At 36.2% G+C, this 21,413-nt stretch overlaps 1 pseudogene; it reads right to left on the bottom strand.

Annotated features, from left to right (window-relative positions):
* Positions 1–10,976: 10,976 nt before the first annotated feature.
* On the bottom strand, positions 10,977–21,196 carry LOC120256134 (annotated as a pseudogene).
* Positions 21,197–21,413: the final 217 nt, after the last annotated feature.

Raw genomic sequence — 21,413 nt, 5'->3', positions numbered from 1 at the left:
TACTGGAAAAGTGCCCAGTAAGGCTAGGCAAGTGTGTGGCTTGCCTCTCATACCTGCTTGGAGCCTTGCACTCAATGAATTCATGCTGAACTAATTTCTTTTGATGTGTATTCACATGTGTGGCACCTAGAACCAAGAAAGCAGCTCAGAAGCGTCTTTGTCAAGATAGGGAGCCAATCCCACAACCAATGATCGAATTTCCTAACCTTATACATCAACAAAGGTTCAAACGTATCCGAAATTTTAAGTTTGGACAGTCACACGTCATTGACTAGGATGCACTTAAGGAGATCAAACTTGCTGAGGGGGTTAGAGAGCTTGTTGGATTGAGAGGTTGGTACCGACTTCTTTCCATTTGTGATGTCGTCCAGCACGACATTACCTTGGAGGTTCTTTCCTTATTCTCCTTTGATTGCTCCTTGGCTGACACCGGTTTTGACAAGGAGGATACTATCTGTTTATGAGCTTTTGGATAACCTCATGGGATGTCTTTGACTCAGTTTGCAATCCTGCTTGAACTATATACCGAAGACTATGTTGATACCATGGAGTACACTCAGCTATTCACTGATTTTCCTCGTGGCCTCATTCTTAGTCAGGTCTTTCACAACTTATATGGCGGCTACCAGTACGTCCCTGGCCAGTCAAAGAGCTCTCGACTTACACGACCAGCACACAGATATATGCACGATATTCTCAACATGTCAGTGATAGGTCGTCGTGATGGGATAGGTGCACTTCACCGAACTGATCTCTTGTACCTACATTCTATGATTTAGAGAGAGCCTCTTTATCTAGGATATGTTGTAGTTGACTACATGCATCATCAGAGTAAGCATCTACAAGTAGGAGCATTGTTCGCCGGTCCATACATTACTCAGCTATTGTTCAGGATAGGTTTTCTTCATTTAGTGCGAGAGGAGGAGAGGATCACTACCCCGCACTCTTGGGACTGGTCACTCTCTGACTCATGGGCATAGTGAGATACACAGGCTCAGGTGGATTGATAAGTGCTTGTGTGATATGAATGCGAAGCATTCTTTCCTTATGTTAAGCATTACTTTTCTCAGGTTTTTACACTAATTTGTGTGTTTTTATGTTACTTTCATGCAGGTAGGGTTGTGAGGCCGAGTATGAAGGAAAGAAACCAATGTGGATCATAATGCACCGATTTTGGAGAAAATCTTGCTAAGATTCGAACGCGAAGACATAGGTCGGGTGTGAGATGCTAGAGTGTGTGCCAACCTCCTCGTATTTGAGTTAGCACAACCATTTGGAGGGGCAAAAGGGCAGTCACACTCAAGCATTCTGACTTATGCACATAGAACAAGATCTCCACCAACTTGTCTGTCATTAAAGAAGCAAAGTGATCCACGACGTGAATGTGTGCCCGTTTGCGTCACCTCGATGAAAGTATGGACTCGGGAAGTATTTTAAGCCATGTACTATAGCAGAGCACTATAGCAAAAGTGCTGTAGCAGCACTGTTCACAGCTGGCCGAAAATCACAATTCCAAAGATTCCACACGGGCGTGTGGAAATTACCCACGCCCGTGTGGAAATTCCACATGGGCATGTGAAAAATCCACAGGACCGTGTGGATGCCCGATTCCAGCCCTATTTAAAGGCGATTCAGCCCCGATTTCAGCATTCTTTTCTCCATCTTTTCCCCAACTTGAGAGAGGGTTTCGGCTAGGGTTTTGAGAGGTATTGGCTAGGGTTTTAGAGAGGTTCTATGGCTCTGACATCGGCAGTCCTTTGGAAGAAGGTTGGTAGGGGAGCTTCCGTCGAGGCGTATCCTATACCGGACAAGGGAATCCTAAGACGACGAGTAGAGGACTTTCCACAAGACCATTGACACGACTATCGAGCGGCTTTCTCTATGGATTCATTGCTTTTACATTCTATTTCTTTGATTGTATTTAGCTCCATGGAGAGCTAAACCCCTAGTGGGTACTTGGGTATTTGTGAAGCCTAGGATGTATTTGTTTCATTGAATCTCTTTATTATGCTTTCAATTAATTGATGTTTTTTGTGAGTTCCAACCTTGAATGCTTGATTGTATGAACATTTCCCCTAGAGTGACACTAGGGTCGAGAGTTCTTGTTGGTAACCTTGTGAGTTAGTGACACGCCATGAGCGTTAGACAAAGCTAGGTTGGAGAGGATTGAGAGGGTGAGTCGAGAGGTACAGAAGTGCCCCCTTTCCCCTCTGGCGTGATAGATTCTACCTCCATTCCTCGAGTTCTTTGCGGCCATAATAGAGTGAATGGTCTAAGGGATGACCCTCCGCTGCGGCTTAGTTGCGCATGCAACGGAGTGAAGCGTTTAGGTGATCTTAGTATCTAGGGCTTAATTGTGGTTAGGGACCTTCCACCTGGACCAAAGAGTTAGGTCTATAATTAGGAAGAGATTTATCACTTGGAATCCCTAGAGCTCATTGCAATTCTATTCGAGTGCGAGGTTGAGAGGTTAGCTAATCTTTCCTCCGGGACATGTATAGAGTTAGGCATAGTTGACCTTAGATTTGGGACTATGTATTTAAGGATTTCCACGACTCACCATTGCATTGATTAGGAAGCATAATAGAGGGTTCTTGCACTTGAAACAATTGTCCTAGGCGGAGCATTATCCGAGTATCCCATCTTTATCGACTGCCTTACCTCCTCCTTTACTCGTGCTCTCTTACTTGTTGTTTTTACTTTTGAGAATTGAATCATTGTCACACTTATCACTACTGATCTTTCACATAGCTAAGAAGCGGATTAAGTGTTTTTATTCCCTACTCCCTGTGGATTCGATACCCGCTCATCTGGGATTATTACTTTGACAAACCCGTGCACTTGCGGGATATACGCAAGGGGACCTTGTCATGGATATTCATTAGAGGAGCCATCGTCTAAGGATGATGATGAGCTTGCTATGGCTACTGACGCACCACCTCAGAGTGAGCCCATGGTTATAGTAGCACTAGGACCATCATTGATCCTAACCCATCTTCTATTCCCGTTCACAAGTGACTAGCTCAACTTGAGGCAACTGTAGCTACCATCCTCGAGAACCAGGCGTGGATTCTGGAGCGCCTTGATCCCATACATCAGACATTGGATCGGGATGTCACTTCTGACTTAGCACCGGTACTATCACCAACACTAGATGTCGACGTTTGTGGTGTCCCACTCATGAGACTTTCTTTTATTTTCGTGTGATTTTATCTATTTTGTTAGTATTTTGTGGACTTGTGTACTCCGAAAGGCTTTACCTTCTGAAAGTTATCTTCATGTTTTATTTTGTTTTGCGAGTATGTGCTTTATTGTTCTATATTTATGAACTCGTGCATCTATTCTACTTTGTTGAACTTCACTAATCCCCTTGTATCCATGCAGATGGCCTTCAGAGTGATGTTGATGATGTTTTTGTCATGGACACGACTATGTGACCTTGTTACAAGGTCGTGTGAGCTTAACAACCTGTGCAACACAACACACCCATGAGTTAGACTTCACCAAATGATTAATTAGGAGTTTAGGGGAGTATTGTTTCAATTGCGTTCCCACACACATTATGCTTTTATTGATGATATTTTTATTGTGCTTACATGCATACATTGAGGACAATGCACATCTTAAGTGTGGGGGAAGGTTCACCTTATATATTTCTTATACTTGTGCTTTCATGAGCATGCTCTTGTTGCCAATGAAGGTTTACCTTAGGGTTAAGATTTTAATTCTTAGTTTTTGGAGGTTGTAAACACTAGGTTTTATCATGCTCTAGTTTTCATCCAATTTTCTTGAATAGTTTTTTATCTGATTGCTCTTTATGCACTTTTCTCGCTCATTAGACCTATGAAAACTCTAGTTCATCATTTTTGGGACTTTAGTGTGCTAGTTTTATTCGTAAAAAAATTCAAAAATTATGTTTTGATTATACATAGGGGGTGGAAAGAGCTACCACCTATGATGTATGTAGCTACTCTCATAAGTCGGATACTTGTTATGCCCTAATGAGAGAAAGAGCTATCTCATGGGATGACTAAAAGCTACCACCGTCGGTAGAAAGAGCTACCACTTCGAAAGTGTGAATGCCACTTGAGGGGCCACTCGGAAAAGGGCTACCTTAGAGGTTGTGTGAAGCTACAACCTATTCTTTTTGTATATAAATAAGTCCCGTGTTAATAATAACTTTGTAGTGAACATAGTGTTGACATGAGTTGAGTTTCTCACACACACACGCATAGGTTAATGAGGATGTTGAGCCCTAACATCTGTCCTAAAAACCTTCGGCTTCCAAATGGTTTCTTGTTACTCCTAATATATTCATAAATAAAAAAGTATAGATTGAAATACCTCTAGGTTAACAATAAGAAGAAGTTAGTAACCTATTTATTTTCTATATCAAAGGATTTTAATCTTTGCTGTGAGTTTCAAATGCAAAAAATTTTGAAGTTATTATTTCTTCTAACTTAATGTTCCTCATGTGGAAACTATAATTGTATGCATTTTCCCTTATTTCATGTTTCATTTTTTTTTGTATGTCTCTCAAAAACTTACCATTGAAATTAGGCTTGTGAGTTGTATAGAGCATTGTGCTTTGTGGTAAGTTCTTTTCGAAATTATGTTCTCTTATGATGTGTGCTTCTTCTATGTGATTATTCCTTATCATTTGGCACCTCAATGTCATCTCATCACATCCTGGGTTTGAAAAAGGTCCCAAGGGTTCTGTTTTTCACCCATGAAAGTGGTACGTGAGTTAGGGTTTAGAATGGGGTGCACTAGGAATAACGGTAAAGAAGTCAGCTGTATAGTAAACAAAGGTCATCAGTCTTGTAGGATCTTTTATGAAATGTTCTTCCAGTTCAACTGAAGGAGGTTTGAAACATAAGAAGGCTCAAAGAAGTTAATAGAGTGCTTATCCTCAAAGCTTGAAGCCCAAGGTCAACGGCCGACTTGAAGTCCTATGGATCAAGTGCGGTTAAGGTGCAAAGGTCAAGGAGTCAAATTCACATGGACTTGATCCACGCGCCAGCGTCGGCCCTCCATGCCCATGCCCAGCCACACCTTGGATTCGCCAAGCTGTGGCAAACTAAGCCGTTTGGCCTTACTAGATTAGGAATGCAAAGGCCTTTCCTTCAAAAGCAGTTATGCATAAAGACATGTTCTCTATTGTATGGATATTTTTTTGTAAGAATTTTCTATGAAGTATTCAAGGCTTTATAATCAATTTGAGGGTCATTTGACTTCTATTACATTGGTAGAATTGAGTGTATCAGGAATGACAAACTCTCATTTGAAGTGTCAATTAATTATAAAAATACCCTAAGGTTAAGTCACTGTCTATGAAACATGCTTACACTGATGCATGCAAGACTTTTTCTTAATTCTGAGAGAGAGGAAAAAGCACTACAATGCATCATTTTGTTGTATATATATGTGTGTATATATATATATTAACATTGCATATGTTCTTTTGATTTTGGTGACTTGAAATAGTTGAATTCTAAAGCTAGACAATGTTTTGCATGACATGTTGTGGCCCAAAAAATGTGTTTACCAACATGAGGCTAAGTATATCTTTGTGGTGAAGTATTTGGACAAAGATTGAGACATTCTATATATACTTGTTTTTAAGTTGTTTTAAGTTTGAATAAGATTTTATAATAACTATATTGATTTGATTGTTGTTCTATTTGTAAGATGCAACAAGAACATCAAATGATTAAGCTATAAGATATTTGTCTTGGGTATGTATATTGCATTTTGGATTATCTATTACATTTGTTGTTTGTTTCATATATAGTGATCTTCGAAATAATTTTTCCTTCTAACTCATTGTCCCTTGTTAATGATTAAGCTAATGTATATGTTAGTGATTATTGTCATCCTTATAAATATTGAATTTATTTTTTAATGCATTGCTTAAATGACATGGTAGACAAGGACAAAGACAAGCAGCATGGTGATGATTTTGTTCGCACCCCATTACTAACTGGCCGACAAGTCAATTACTAGCCCAATTTAATTTCTTCCTGTTGAGTTTATATATGTATTAAGACTTGATGTCATTACATCAATTTTTATGAAAAATAAATGTCACTGAAACCAAATAATCTTATATAAATATATAATATTAATATGTTTATGAAAAATGTGACTAGTGCAAATCAGGGGCATGCACATTGGTGGCAATGATGGTCTGTCTATGCATCCTTACTTGTCCGATACAATAATAAGATTGTAAACTTGTTTCCACAACTAAAAACTCTTATAACCATTATGTTCAGAGCATTTCAAACTAGGAAAATTAGCTCCCCTAACATATGCCTTTTTACCCGCTACTACTTGTGGGTTGAAAATACCTGCCCTAGCGTCATATTGGTTAAGAGACACCAGGCGATGTATCGAATCACATATATTATTTATTTTATTTTTTATGGACTCTTCCATTTCCTAATAGAGGGAAGCCTCTATTATTAATTGCCATAGATTAAAACCATGGAAACCTCTGATTAAGATCTTAAGTACAAGTAAAGACAAGAAAATTACAAATTATAAATTACATTATTTATTTATTTCATATATATATACATATTCTTATTACATCATTTTATATGTGGGTATATAACTTTTATATATATACATATATCTCATAAATCGCTGGTTGTGCCTTGTCACCACGTTGCATGGCTCATTGTCATCTTGGGATATGTATCTTGTCACCGCTTTGTAAATTTACATATTTTCTTAAACCAATTTTGTCACTGCCTCGAGATAAGCATTTTTTTTTGCTTTACGATACATATTCTTTTTGTTGTCACTTTGTGATGATATATTTTTTCATTGACTCTTCATTTTTTTTTTTACCTCATAAGAAAAGAGCATCATTTCCTTTTTCGACTCCATAAGCAGACAACATCCTTAGAAATAATGAAGTATATATTACATGTCAATATCCTTAATTTGAAAAGCATGTTTGGTTAATCTTTGTGATAATAACCACAGAACCAAAAGTTTAAAGCCACCACCAGTTTTTACTTTATAGCATAGCAGTCACTTTCTCAATTGTCCACCTTCTATTCATTTCCATTAAAGCAATGCTTCTCTGCATGTCCTTTAGCCATTTATTTTTATTTATTTATTTATTATTTTCTTCTTTTACATGAAAGTTAATTCTAAAACCATGCATGCATCAACGGTGGCTGATCTTAGGGATTTTGAATATTTTGGATAGCCTTGAGATATGTGCTCTCAACTGATCTTTTGAGTTTTGAATATTTTGGATTCCCTCGAGATATGTGCTCTTGGTTGATCTTGGGGATCTTGAATATTTCAGATCGCCTTGAGATCTATGCTCTTGACTGAACTTAGGATTTAGATATTTTGGATCGCCTCGAGGTATGTTCTCTAGGTCGATCTTGGGAATTTGAATATTTTAGATGATCTCGAGATCTGTGCTCTCGGCTGATCTTTGGTTACATGTAATTAAGTAAACGTCTTTTATAATTTGATTTTGATTTAAGTTAGGACATGTATTTAATTTAATTATTTTTTTATAAACACTACCGCCAAGCTATCAATTCTTTAGCGCATATTATTACTTTGTAAAAAAATAAATACAAAAAAAAATAAAAGCTAGCTATTGAGAAGAAGTATCAACACCGGCATTCTCTCTTCTTGATCTACTTAGGCCGGAGGCATGGAAGGAGTCTCTCGGCAAAGTGAGCTTAAGGTGTTCGACGAAACGAAAGCCGGAGTCAAAGGCCTTGTCAATGCCAAAATCACCCAAATCCCCTATTTCTTCATCCAATCCCTTGGCAAAGCTACACTTGAACCTTCTCTCGACCTCTAGATCACCATCATGGAACTCTCTTGAATCCATATTGTCGAATAGGTCAAGTGCGCTTCACAAAAATTCAGTTTTTTCCAGCTGGTGAACCACGGAATCCCCCAAGACGTCCCCGACGAGATGTTGTGCTATGTGTGGAGGTTCCATGGGGCAGCATTGGAGGAAAAGAGCTCGTACTACTCACGGGTTCCGGGGAAGAAGGTGAGCTTCACTAGCAACTTCAATCATTTGCCAAGCCTCGGTTGGAAACTGGATTAATTTTGTGTTTCTACATCATGGACCCAAATCCTTTGTCACCCAAGGATCTCCCAATTGCTTGCAGGTGAATTTTCAATTGTTGCCATGACTTGAATCAAGTCTTCAATCTATGTCTATTTTTGGGCTTTTTCTTTGGGTTCGGTCGAATTACTTTGGTAGTGTATATATATTTACACACCCATACATGTAAAGATAGTGAGTGATAGCCTTTTCTGTAGCACTAATAAAAATTATGTTTTTCCCCCATTCCGGGAGTGTGTGTGTTTTCTTGTTGATTGTTTAGGGAGGTTGTTGTATGTAAGGCAGATCAAGCTAGCTCTAAACTACAAACTGGTATTAGAGCTAGGTTTTCGTGCTAGGATTTGGATCTCATAATAAGATGTCTGCGCTGAACATCAAATCGACAATTTCACCGGTAGAAATAGTTTCAGTCTATGGCAGATCAAGATGCGGGCTCTGTCGAAACAACAAGGCTTGTGGAGTCCGTTGAAGAAGACGAAATCGGACTCTGCTGATGTAGAGTCTATGAGTCTAGAGGGAAAGGCACTACACCATTTTTGGGCTTTAGAGGCAGTTAAATACAGGGGTTTTAAAAACCACCTCTATAATAAAATAGGATATTTTTCATATTTTTAGAGCCGGTTTAGTTAAACCCCTCTACATTAACTTTGTTTTAAAAAATAATTAAAAAACCTCTCTCTCTCTCTCTCTACCTAGTTCCTCCTTCCTCTCCTCTTCGTGCCCGCCTCCCCAAACCCTCATCAGCCTCTTCGTGCCACCCTCAAACCCAGGCACCATGACAATCCTTTTAGAACCTCATCCCCTTCATGGTCCCAGTAGTTGCTCTCGCTGCCCTCCTCGGCCACCCTCTCAAGCTAGCCTCACCGCCGCCCTCATCTCTCAGGTCGAGACCCTCTTAGAATCCATCACTGATGATGAGAAAGTTTGCACACTCGAAGACCATCTCATATCCGATCCAAACGAGATCAAGGTGCTCCGATCGCTACTCTAGCTCAAAGTGAAGACCAATCTATTCCCCTACGCTATCGCCATCATCGACTCTCTCATTACTCTAGAACCTGACAACACGGACCTCCCCTCCTCAATCTCCTTTTTCTTGTCCTCCCCCTTCTTCTTACTCTTCCATATATGTTCAGATCCCTGTCTATTGGTAGGCTACTACAAATCACTCTCTGATATGCACTTTTTTCTATCGAACAATGCATAATCTATTGAACACTCCAAGAACAATGCATAATCTGTTGAACTACATTATCAAATTAGTGACAATGGAGTTTGTGGGCAATGTTCTCTTTGATGCATACATTAGTTACAATTCACTTGTGAGGAAATGTTTTTTGAATTCATAATCTATCCACATTATTGTCATTTGTGCTCTATATTCTATTAAAGCATGAAATTCTCTCTCTTTTGCAGAAATTCTAGTTCTGAGTTGAATATAATAGTTTACTTTTAGGGGGTGTCAATATTAAGCTTATATTTGACCTTCACACACACCCAATAGACCACATTGAAACTGTTATTGTTCCACTAATTATTGAACGCTGGGCTCTTGATTTTTTGTGAAGTATCATGATGATTGGTATGCCTGATTCTCATTTGCCATGTGCTAAAATACAGAATATTTCTAAGCCTTCTTTTTCTTTTTGCATGGCTGATATATTAATCTTAATTTCATGAATTATCATTCTGTAATTGTATGATTTGTTTTTGGTATGATGAAGAGAATAAAGAGGTACAACTTTTGGCTGATGATTTAATGTGGATAGGCTTTGGTTGAGACTCAAGTAGTATTAATATAAGACTAAATAATGACATATATATAAATATATATATATATAAATATATATATATATATAAATATATATATATATATATATATATATATATATATATATATATATATATATATATATATATGAATTTTCTCCTATGACAGGGTAAACTTTGATTTTATAATTCTCTACTCTAAAGGATCGCACAAATGTATTTTATTTACTTGATGATGTTGGAGATTAAATAAAAGTTTACTTTGGTACAAAGTCTGAGTTTCACCTGACACTGAAGTTGTAAAATACCGGCAAGTTACTAATTAGATTATTCTTTTTAACCTCTATAAAGTGCATGGCTACTTCAGGATGTAATTTTTGAATATTGATCACCGAATAACAGACGAAGCTAATAACATCTTTCTCTTCCATTATTTATACCTCTTGATATCTTTATCTGGTTTTCTTGGTCTTGCTTTTTCCATTGCAGCTACTATTTCTTACATTATATTTGGCTGGATGTATCCTCTTATAAAGCAGAAAAGCTACAGGAGTAGTACCCTCCCCACGGAATGTGATTCCAGAGAAGTCAAAACGCTAGGGAAAATGTTATAAGGATAAATGTTATGAGCAGATAAGAAAAATTGTTGAAGGACAGTTCAATAAGTTGCTGTCAGTGGTAAGTACTGCTGCAATATGTAGTTTAAGCACCTAATGCATAAATACTCATTGTTGGTACAATTTATTATCCAAAAAGATTCTTTTTTTTTTAAAAAAAAAAAAGAACTTCTCAACTGAGAAGCTAAATTTATTGAGATAAAAGAAAAAAACCAAGAAGACAAAAGTCTGGCTAACAATCCAGAAAGGAAAGGAACAAATATACAATGAAATCAGTGAAGGTTATATCCGTGACTGATAAACGAGCGCATAACCCATCGGGGAAGATCTCGACCGTAGAGGAAAAGGTTGAGGTGACGATGACAAAATCCCAGCGAAGCAAGATTGATGGCAGGTTTAATCCAATGAAAGGGGAGAATCTCAATGCTCGGGTTATGATTCATATCCAAGAGAAAGTTTAGGTTACTGATCTAGTGATGTAAGCACCAAGAAAGTGTGGGATCAGGACGGCAAATGATATCCAAAACTCTGTGATGAGCACAGAAAATGTGTTTAATTATGAGGTGATGTTCAAGAGCAATATGAAGAGAAACTGCAATGGGAAAGATCTCATCGGAAGAGATATTGTTCATAGGCTGTGAAAAGCACCACCGCAAGACAAACAAAGTTGTTAACATTGGTGATAAAAAAACCAATGGATCTCACCTGACGAGAATGATCGGGGATTGCATGGGTGAAAAGGAAAGGTCCATCAGCACAAGAAAAGTTAAAACTAAAGAATTTTTTGCTGATAGGATCTTTGAGACTGAAGGCGAATTCGCGAGCATGGACCAAGGCCTTGATCACTGTAACATCAAGATTTGGTCGAATATTGTTAAATATGAAATTACAGCGACAAAGCCAGATGAACCAAGCACTTGCAACAATGAGAGGAGGGTATATTTAGAATTAATATGAGTGAAGACCCAATCACCAGAGTGGAAGTCGTCTTGAAAGGATATGGCCAAATTCGTCTTGAGATTTATTTGATTCCAGACATACTGGGCGTAGGAGCAGCTGCAGAATAAATGATTGATAGATTCACGGTGCATACCGTAGAGACTGCAAGGGTGGTCGAGGCCAAGATTCAAATTATGAAGAAAGGCAAACATGGAAAGATGACCCTTAAGACACATCCATATAAAATGCTTCACACGGGGGGGCGACAGGGATTTGCCAACTCAATTTCCAACCAGTCCAGTTGTCAGAGAAAGGGGATTGTTTGTTAAAATGATGATAGACAGCTGAGGAGATTTTTGGCAGTTGGATTGGGTGACTAAACCTAGTGATTGTTGGAATCATTATCGATAGCGATTAAATTGGAAATAAAATATTCAGACGAGTCACCAAAAGTTCTAGAAAGCGCGTTGAGATCCCAATGATCACCTAGAACAAGGTCAGAAATATTTGTGTGAGCAAGATCAACATTCATATTAAAATATGTGGGCTTAAGAGCAACTAGAATATCATAAATCAAGGATCCCAAAGGAGAGAGGTTAATTCAGAATTTACAGAATTAATTTTGCAGTGGCGTTTAATGAAAAACAAAGAACACTTAGCAGGAATGCTATCATGCCAGAAATTAATTCTCCTATATTTTATATTTAAAATATCAACCCAAAATGGTATTGTCATTATTCAAGTATTTAAATATGTGTTTAGCCATTAGAGAATGCTTAACAATAGAAAGATCTTTGATACCTAAGCCCCCCTCAGACTTACCTGTCAATAAGGAATTCCAACTAACATTATGGATGTCCTTTCAATTGCCATTCCTAGTCCAGAAGAATTTTCTAACAACTTTAGAAATTTCGAGAGAGAATGGAGTCAGGCAGAGGATAAACAGAAAAGGGTATAAACTGGGACATACAATAGAGTGGAGTTAATGAGGATTTGTTTAGCAGCATAAGAGAGATGAAAGTTCACCCATTTGGAAGTGATGTGTTTAATCTTATCAACCATAGGCTGGAAGACTTGGACATTCAGACGTTTAGGGGAAATTAGGACACCAAGGTACCTAAAGGGAAAATAGGCTTGGTTGATGTTTAAAATAGAGCTGATAATTTTGATGACATGTTTGTTAAACCAGGAAGGGAATAGAATTTGAGATTTAGCATGATTTGTACATTGACCAGTTAACTTGGAATAAAAAGACATGCAAAGATGAATATTTCTGGCAGCCCTATGAGAAGCATGAGAAACTAGGATTAAATCGTCAGCGTACAAGAGATGGCTAAAATTATGATTTAACTTAGAATCAAAACTAGGGACCAAATTATTATGTAATCCGAAGTTGAGCATAGAAGTGAGGATTTGAGAAACCAAAATGAAGAGATAGGAGGAAATCGGGTCACCTTGGCGGACTCCACGGGAAGAACAGAACTAACCAGTCGGATTGCCGTTAATTAGAATAAGAAAGAACTATTACAGAGACAGGAAGAAATCCAGGAGATCCAAGTTGGGTGAAAATTCATCTTAGTAAGAATGGCAAAAATTGCACTCCAGTCTAAAGTCTCGTATGCTTTAGCAATGTAAAATTTAATAATCATCCTAGGGGGGCTAGCAGTATCATCTTCAATGGAGTGGGCAACCTCATGCATAGTAATAATATTATCAAAGGAGCACTGGCCAGCCACAAAACCAACTTGCTCATGACCAACAAGATAAGGAATAACCTTTTTAAACCGATTAGCAAGGATTTTGGAAATGATTTTAAAACAGACATTGCAAAGGAAGATCGGTCTAAAATTAGAAACTAGATTTGGATTATCTTTTTTGGGGATGAGGACGATGAACGTTTTGCCCCAGCGAGATAGGCAGAGAGGGGTTTTTGAAAAAGTGAAAGACAGCTTTGAAAAGATGATCCCCGATGATACACCATAAATTTTGATAAAATTCTACGTTAAACTCCATCTGGTCCAGGGAATTACTTGTAGGGATATCGGAGAGAGCACGGTAGAAGACTTCTTTGGTAACTTCCTCAATGAGAGAAATGTTATCTAATTCTAAAAGCCGAGGTAAATCGGTAGGCAAAGCATCTGCAATGTTAAGAGTGACATTCGAAGGGGCATTCCAGAGGTTATGGAAATAATTGATGAAAGCCTGGTCAATGTTGGCTTGGTCACTGTATACATTGCCATTTAAAGTCTTCAATCTTAGAAATGAAATTATTGTGTGAACACATACGAAAAACTGAATGAAAAAAATGAGTATTCCTATCCCCATCTTTAATCCATGAAAATTTAGCCCTCTGGGCCCACTTGATATTACACTGACGCTGCAGAGAGGAGAGCTTAGCGTATTGTTCTAACAAGGTATTCTGGGAATTAATATTAAGATCTGAGAGTTCAAGATGATTGATATGATTCTCACTATTAATCAAATTAGCTTCAATGTTGTTGATACTAGAATGGTGCTAGGTCTTAAGTTTAGAATGGGTACGGGATAAAAAAAAAGAGTGAAAGCATGCATAAGGGTTGCTGTGGGGGAAAAAATTCCAGGCATCCAAAACCGTATTATGATAGCCCAGAAGATCCAACCAAAAATTTTTGAACCTGAAAACACTTATTTTACGAAAAGGGTAAACACCAACAGTAAGATGAAGAGGGGAATGATCTGAAAAGGACATATTAAGATGCTTAAGAATGTAGGATTTAAAAGTGTCATTCCACTTAAAATTCACCAAGCAACGATCAAGTCTTGCCTAGCGACGAGCTGGGCCAATTTGATCATTACACTAGGTGTAAGTAGAACCAGAAAACCTTAACTCCAACAGATTATTCTGATCAACAAAATCCGTAAAAAATGAGATTTATGAGAATAATAAGTAAAGGAGGCGCCTTTCGTGCTCGTTCCTGGAGAGGATGGAATTAATATCTCCCAAAAATGAGCCAAGGGAGGTCAAGAATGCTCATTTTAGAAAGTTCATGCCAAAGGAATTGTTGTTTATGACAAGAAATGGAGTTGTAAACCATAGAGATAACAAAATGATTGGAAGACTAAGTGGAGACAACCAAGTGCAAAGCCAGAGGGGTTACCTGACCGACAACGGAGTTCCAAAGGACAAAACTCTAACTGAGTTATGTTAGTATAGCTTGTTTTTGAGGATTTAAAAGTTGCTTTGCAAGAATCTTGAACAGTATAAAATTTATCAATGCTCTTGCCCATTTTTTTAAAAAGATAGATCTCATCAATAGAGTTGGATAACATAAAACTTGTAAGTTATGAACAATTATCTTCATAAGCAGGTATATGATGTGTGATTAAATGCCAATATTGTTCTTATTTAGAAATCTCTGTTTCTCTGTGAAATGATTAAAAACTTGATGACAAATTTAGAAAGGTAATAAACCCAAAACTTGATGACAAATTTAGAAAGGGAATAAACCCAAAAATGATTGAAACCTCGTTCATTTGTAAATTACGCTAAGTTATTCTGTATCTCTGTGAATTCCATTCTTCATTCAGAAAGAAAACTTTTGTTTTTTTTATTCTATCTTGTCACTAGTGGAAAATTGCTCATTCTTATCAATACCAATCATTAACTTGTTTTGTGACTTTGATTGATTTTAATGGTTCTTTATTAATATCTTTATGGGAACTGATTGCTAGGATTGAGGCCAGGATCTTGAGATTTAAGTTTTCCTATCTCTAGAAAAGTAACACAAGGTACATCATCATTAACAGAATTGGCTTATTCACTTAAGGTATGCCTCAGTTTGTTATGTAAAAGCTGGGAGTTTAGACAAATATTTTAGAAATGTGAAAGGGTTTATTAAATGACAGGCAAGTACGATAATCTTTAGAGTTGTTGTTTTCCTGTGCTTTTAGCTGCCATAACTGCTTTTACTTTCTTTCAATGCCAGAGACCAATAGCTTTAGCTATTTATTCAATGTTTATATCCTTTCATTCCTTGTAGTTTCTATTTCAGATACAATAGTTTTAGAAAAGAAATCGAAAGCCGACATTCACGTCATTCTAATAATACAACAGTTTTATAAAGAAAAGCGACGTCGACATTCTCGACATTCTCGGAATTAGAAGTTGCCCGCCCTTTGTCTTTGACTAAAAGAGCTTTGGTTGTTGCTCTTGCTGTGTCTCTAGATACTGACTATTTCTCCAAGGGCGTGGACGGTGAGCGTAGTTATCTTATTTCATATTATTTGCATTTATTTGTTTTGTTGTCCTTCTTAGTGTGTTCTCTAAATCATATTTTAGTTTGCAATTTCTCATTTTGTTTGGGTTGGATATAATTGAAGTCAGATGATGTTTCTAAAAAACATGTAGTACATCGATTAGAATAAACGTGCCATAGTCTTTAATAAACCCTTTTCGGGAATCTGGTGTTATGTATTCAGATTACCATGTTTGGGTACTGTAGCGTCAGTGGTAATGTTGATGGTAATATGAGATTACCAATAGTAAAATATTACCAAATAAGGTGGTAATGTGATTACCACCAAAATATGTGTCCATCCAGATTACCAAGTTGGTGGTAATGTGTAATGTTTTTTTCCCAATTATTCCCCCACTTATTTAATCTAATTCCTTATTACACTCCCTAGTTTTTATTTTTCCCTTATTATTTTGATATTATAATTTAATTAATTAATTATTTAAATACTTTAAATTAAGTTTTTCAAATTATTATATGTAGGGGTATTTTGGTAAATACAAAGGTATTTTAAAAAATTATGCAAAAAAATAATTTTTAATATTATAATTTAATTATTTATTTATCTAAATACTTAAAATTATATTTTTCAAAATTTATATTTAGGGGTAATTTCGTAAATACAAAATATTTTAATTTCGTAAAAAAATAATTTTTAATATTATAATTTAATTATTTATTTATCTAAATACTTTAAATTATATTTTTCAAAATTTTATATGTAAGGGTATTTTAGTAAATTTGACATATTAATGAGGTGATTGCCATGACTAACCAAACATGTTAATGAAAAATTACCAGTAATATAAATTCTCAACCAAACATGGTAATTTCACATTACCACAACATTCCCGGACATATAACATTCCCGATCACATTACCACGATAATCTCATTGCCATGGTAATATATCATTACTGCGAACCAAACGCCCCCTAGGGTTATGCATGTTTTTATTCATTTTGTCACTAAACATTTTTATAAACATGTGTCAAGTGTGTTTAATTTGGTTGAAATTAATGTCATTATATCATGTTATTAATTCAGTTGATTTTGTTATGACATTTTACTTCTTAAATTAAGAATTCAGTTTAGTTGTTGAACTTACTATAAGTGCCAAGATAGAGGTACTTGTTGCCAAACACTCTACCAATCCTTGCTTCCCATCTTCCATTGTGATCCATTGTGATGATGCCTGCATTATTTCATATTTTATGAAAAATATTTTAGTGCTAATGTGATTCATCTAAATCATTTATCTTAAATAAAATTTAGTGAATATATATATGGGCATACCTTGCAACACCCCTGATATTTTGAGACACCTCTTGAGAAGCAACTGCTCTTCCTACTAGCAAAGCAATTAATTTCTTCAATAAAAATGGTTTCATTCTTTTAATGAAACTTTTTTTAGGAAGTATATAGCTAGAATCTAATGCCTTCTTAATGGGGCTAAGTACCCCTCTCTAGTCACACTTTGCATTATTTCCAACTCTTTCTCATAATCAGATACCTGAGATTATATTGTGAATATTTATATTTCATTTTCAAGATATTAGAAACAGATTTAAAAAAAAAAAAGAAATTTACTGGGAAGTTTGTGAAGGTTCTAGGTCACCAGTACTTTAGTGCAGCAAGATCATAAGCTCCTACTGCTGATTCTTCTTCATCATAAGCACCAAGATAAACTTAAAAAATAAAAAATAAAAAAAAATCATTGAATTTGACTATATATATACATACACAATAAAGTGTAATTAATTAGTACCTTGTTTTCTCTTCTTCTTTTGTGTTGCATTCCAAGAACCTTTGTCTCAGAGGTGTGCTTCAAACCTGCCTTTCCATCTATGTCTGCAGAAACAAATTCAATTCCCATTTTATTCAAAACTCAGCCAATAAACAGTAATCTAACAATTAATATATATATAGTTTAAATTCATCTTCTTATTCTCTCTTTAAATATTCTTCTTTGTGTTCTCATAATTCTATCTGTCCTTTAGTATTCAGAGGGATCAATGCAATGACAAAATAACATCTACTGTCCTTTAGTATATATAAAAAAAATAACATCGACTGTATTGTTGTTGTTGTGGTGCTATTCTAATGAATAAAGTGGATAAACCACAATTTATTAAAAAGAAAAAAAACAGCAAAGTACAGAGTACAGAAAACAGAAAAGCGACAAAAAAGAACAAACGAAGTAAAGAACTGTAATCCTCACCAGAGATGAGGAGAACAGTGAACAGAGAAAGCAAGATAAGAACAAAGACAAGATAAAAAATCTGAAGCTGGCGAAGTCAACCGTATGGAGACACGAGCCCGCTTTCGGGAAAAAGGAAGATCTGATCACTCCTGACTAGTGCTGGGCGCCATATTGTCGGTGTGGTCTGAAGATCTGGAGCTCAGGAAGCTTAAGGAACGCCTAAGCTTTTTGAATGTCCTCTCGTGGCTTCACTCTGGTGGGACTCGAGTCTCATTTGAAATCCAAGTAAGAACCCGGATTAGTTTGCTTTTTGTAGAGTATTGAGAAAGTAGAAACACAATCTCGGTTAAAGATACGATTGTTGCGTTTCGACTCAAATATTCCGGAGAATGGATGCGAGCAGAGATCCCGGAGGTTTACGAGTGAAGGGTTTAAAGAAGGTATCCAAATGGTCCAGATATTTGAGACTGAGGAAGGTAAAGTTTCAGTATCAAATAAACACTTGAAAAAGTACCAAATGCGAGTACAGAAAGTAGCAGTTTAAAAAAAGGTGGTCCACTGATTCTGAGTTATTGTGACAAAGTATACATGTGTCAGTGGCAAAAGAATTGCAACCTTTTTTGAATAAGTTCTCAAGAGTAAGAATTTTATTATCCCAGGCAAGCCAGCAGAATAAAGTGATTTTGCTAGGAGATTTGGTTTTCCAGAAATTGGGGTAGAGTTGAGAGCGGAGACCTCCATCGATTAAAAAGTTGTAGAAAGATTTGACGGAGTAATTTCCATTTTTTTCTAAAGACCAGGAGTAAGAGTCTTCGATATCGTTTGAACAATCTGGTAAAGAATTTAATAAAAAGTCGAATACTTCAGTTGTGGCTGTTCGAAATGGGTTACCCTGAGAATTAAGTATGAGAAGAAATTGTTTTAAAGTAATCCAAGGAAAAGAACAGTCAAGAAATAGTGATGCCCAGCGGTTATTGGGGGATTGGCCCTCTAGCCATCTGTCGAACCAAAATAAAGTGTTTTCACCATTACCGACAATCTTTGTTAAACAGGCCCTGAAAGTGGGTAGAATTGTACTGATTCCCGCCCAGAAGAAAGATTTGTTTCTTGGGGGTTGAGAGTAAAGAATATTGGGGAAATCACTAATGAAGTAGTTGGCTTTGATAATCTTAGACCAGCAAGAGTTTGGTGTGGTGATGAATTTCCACCACCATTTCGCAAGTAAAGCTTTGTTGAACTCCTGTAAATCAAGGATACCCCAGCCCCCCATGTTTCGGGGGCGACAGATCCTTTTCCATGCAATTAATCTAATCCCTTTCGGGCCAAGATCAGGCCCTTTCCATAAGAAATCTCTCCTGATTTTATCAATGTCATGGACGACCCAGGCTGGGAGTTTGAACACTGACATCCAGTGAACTGGAATAGAAGATAACACGGAATTAATGAGAGTTAGGCGTCCCCCCAAGGAGAGATAGATTGCTTTCCAGGGTGTGAGTCTAGCCCGAACAGAATCAATCAGCATAAACCAGTCAATTCTTCTGGGTCGTCTACCAGTAAGGGGGACGCCTAGATAGGTAATGGGAAGACAATCTCTCTTGCAATTAAGAATACTTGCAGAGGAGGAAAGTGGTTGAAAGCCAAAGTTGGTGGAGTAAAGGCAGCTTTTTGAGAAGTTGATTGAAAGACCAGAGCAGCCTTCGAAGAGGTATAGAATTAATTTAAAAATTTTAAGATCTTCGTGTCCTCCAGCCGAGAAAATGATAAGATCATCAGCATATTGTAAATGACAAATGTTGTTTGATTGATCAAGTTGAACTCCAACTAGAACCTTGGAATTAATAGCATGATAAAACATTGGAAAACTTCAGTTTTACTAAAAGGCTAATCATATTTATATTGTCTATTTCTGTATTTGTTATATTTTTTTAATTTTTTCTGCTCTCCTAGTAGGCATGTTCTAAGTTCTAATCTATGTTATCTTTCCCTATTAACTCTGTAGTTCACTTTCTTTGTGTTTTTTTTACTATCGCTTTTTCAATAATTCATATAGTTCATACATTTAAAAAAATCTTTTATTTATGTATTTATTTATTCTTTATAGGATATGTGCCTTTTTTTTTTGTTTCACCCACTGCCAAATATGGGCCATATGGCAGAACAGATACTGTATAAAGTTAAATTAGATCCAGATTTTCTTTTAAAATTTTCTGTGGTACGTAATTAAAAGAAAATAAATAACAATACTAGCTTCCTGCATTCATGAATGGACATCCAGATTTGAAAATTTCTGTGGTAAGTAGTTAAAAGTAAATAAATAATAATAACATATTTCTGCAGGCATGAATGGGACACATCCAGATCTTTTGAAATTTCTGTGGCAAGTACTTAAAATCCAAAGAATAATACTAATAATAATAATAAGAGTTTTCTTCATTATTCATGAATGGTCATGTGTGCTCCTTTTAATTAATGTGTAGGGCCCCGTTGGTTTTTATTATTGCATTGAAAATCAATGATCTCGTTCCCCACCTGTGTGTCTACATTTGAATAATTCATTTGTTTTAACTTCAAAATTAAGCTGTTGCCTTAATCATTTGCTGACAAAGTGTAGCGATAATTTCCTAATTAATTAAACCACGCACCAAACATTAATTAATTAATTAATTAATTCTAAACGTGCAAAATTAATCATAATCAAAACCATATATATTTTTCAAGACTAAATATATTAAATAATAATTAATTACCTTCTGAATTGCTACAACAAGCACAACGCCAAACAAACATATGAAGCTCTTACCCATACTCTTGATCCTCTGAAGAGTCCGGAGCCACCTTGTTAGAGTTCTGAAGATTGTGTTTTTCTTGATTTTTTTTATTTTCTCACCTTTTTCTTTTGTTTTTTTAATTAGTTTAGTATTGTTGTGGAGCATCACTAAACTATTTGGCAACAAGTTGCCTATTTTATTATAAACCCCATGAACTTTTCAATCAAGGATGCTTTTTATGCAAAAAATAACTTGATCATTTTTTATTTTAGATGTGCTATTTTTCTTTAATGGATAAGAGTTTGATGTACAAACCTAGACAATCTAGGGAATATCAAGAAGGAGTTGATCAATTTTTTGAGTTTGCTTTTAATAATGAATCTGTTTGCGGGAAGATAATGTGTCCTTGCAAGCGTTGTGTTAACTCATTGGTAAACAAGAGATGAAGCTAAAGTGCATTTAATCTTTGATGGGATTTTAAGAGGATACACTCAGTGGGTTTGTCATGGTGAATTTTCTTCTATTAATGATATTGCATCATCTTCTTCAGCCAATATTCTTGAAGCTTCACATGTACAAGAGGATATTCATGCAAATTTTTGAGGTTTTGATAATATGGAAGCGTTGTTGCGTGATACAATGGGTATGATTGGTCAATTAGGTGGTCAAGAATTAAATTTTCAGATGTTTAGAGACACTTATGATGCTCAAGATGATGATGATG

This window comes from Dioscorea cayenensis, unplaced genomic scaffold (assembly GCF_009730915.1).
Source record: "Dioscorea cayenensis subsp. rotundata cultivar TDr96_F1 unplaced genomic scaffold, TDr96_F1_v2_PseudoChromosome.rev07_lg8_w22 25.fasta BLBR01001301.1, whole genome shotgun sequence".
NCBI classification, from domain to species: domain Eukaryota; kingdom Viridiplantae; phylum Streptophyta; class Magnoliopsida; order Dioscoreales; family Dioscoreaceae; genus Dioscorea; species Dioscorea cayenensis.
Note: the sequence above shows the minus strand (reverse complement) of the source record. Positions and strands in the feature narration are given on the sequence as shown.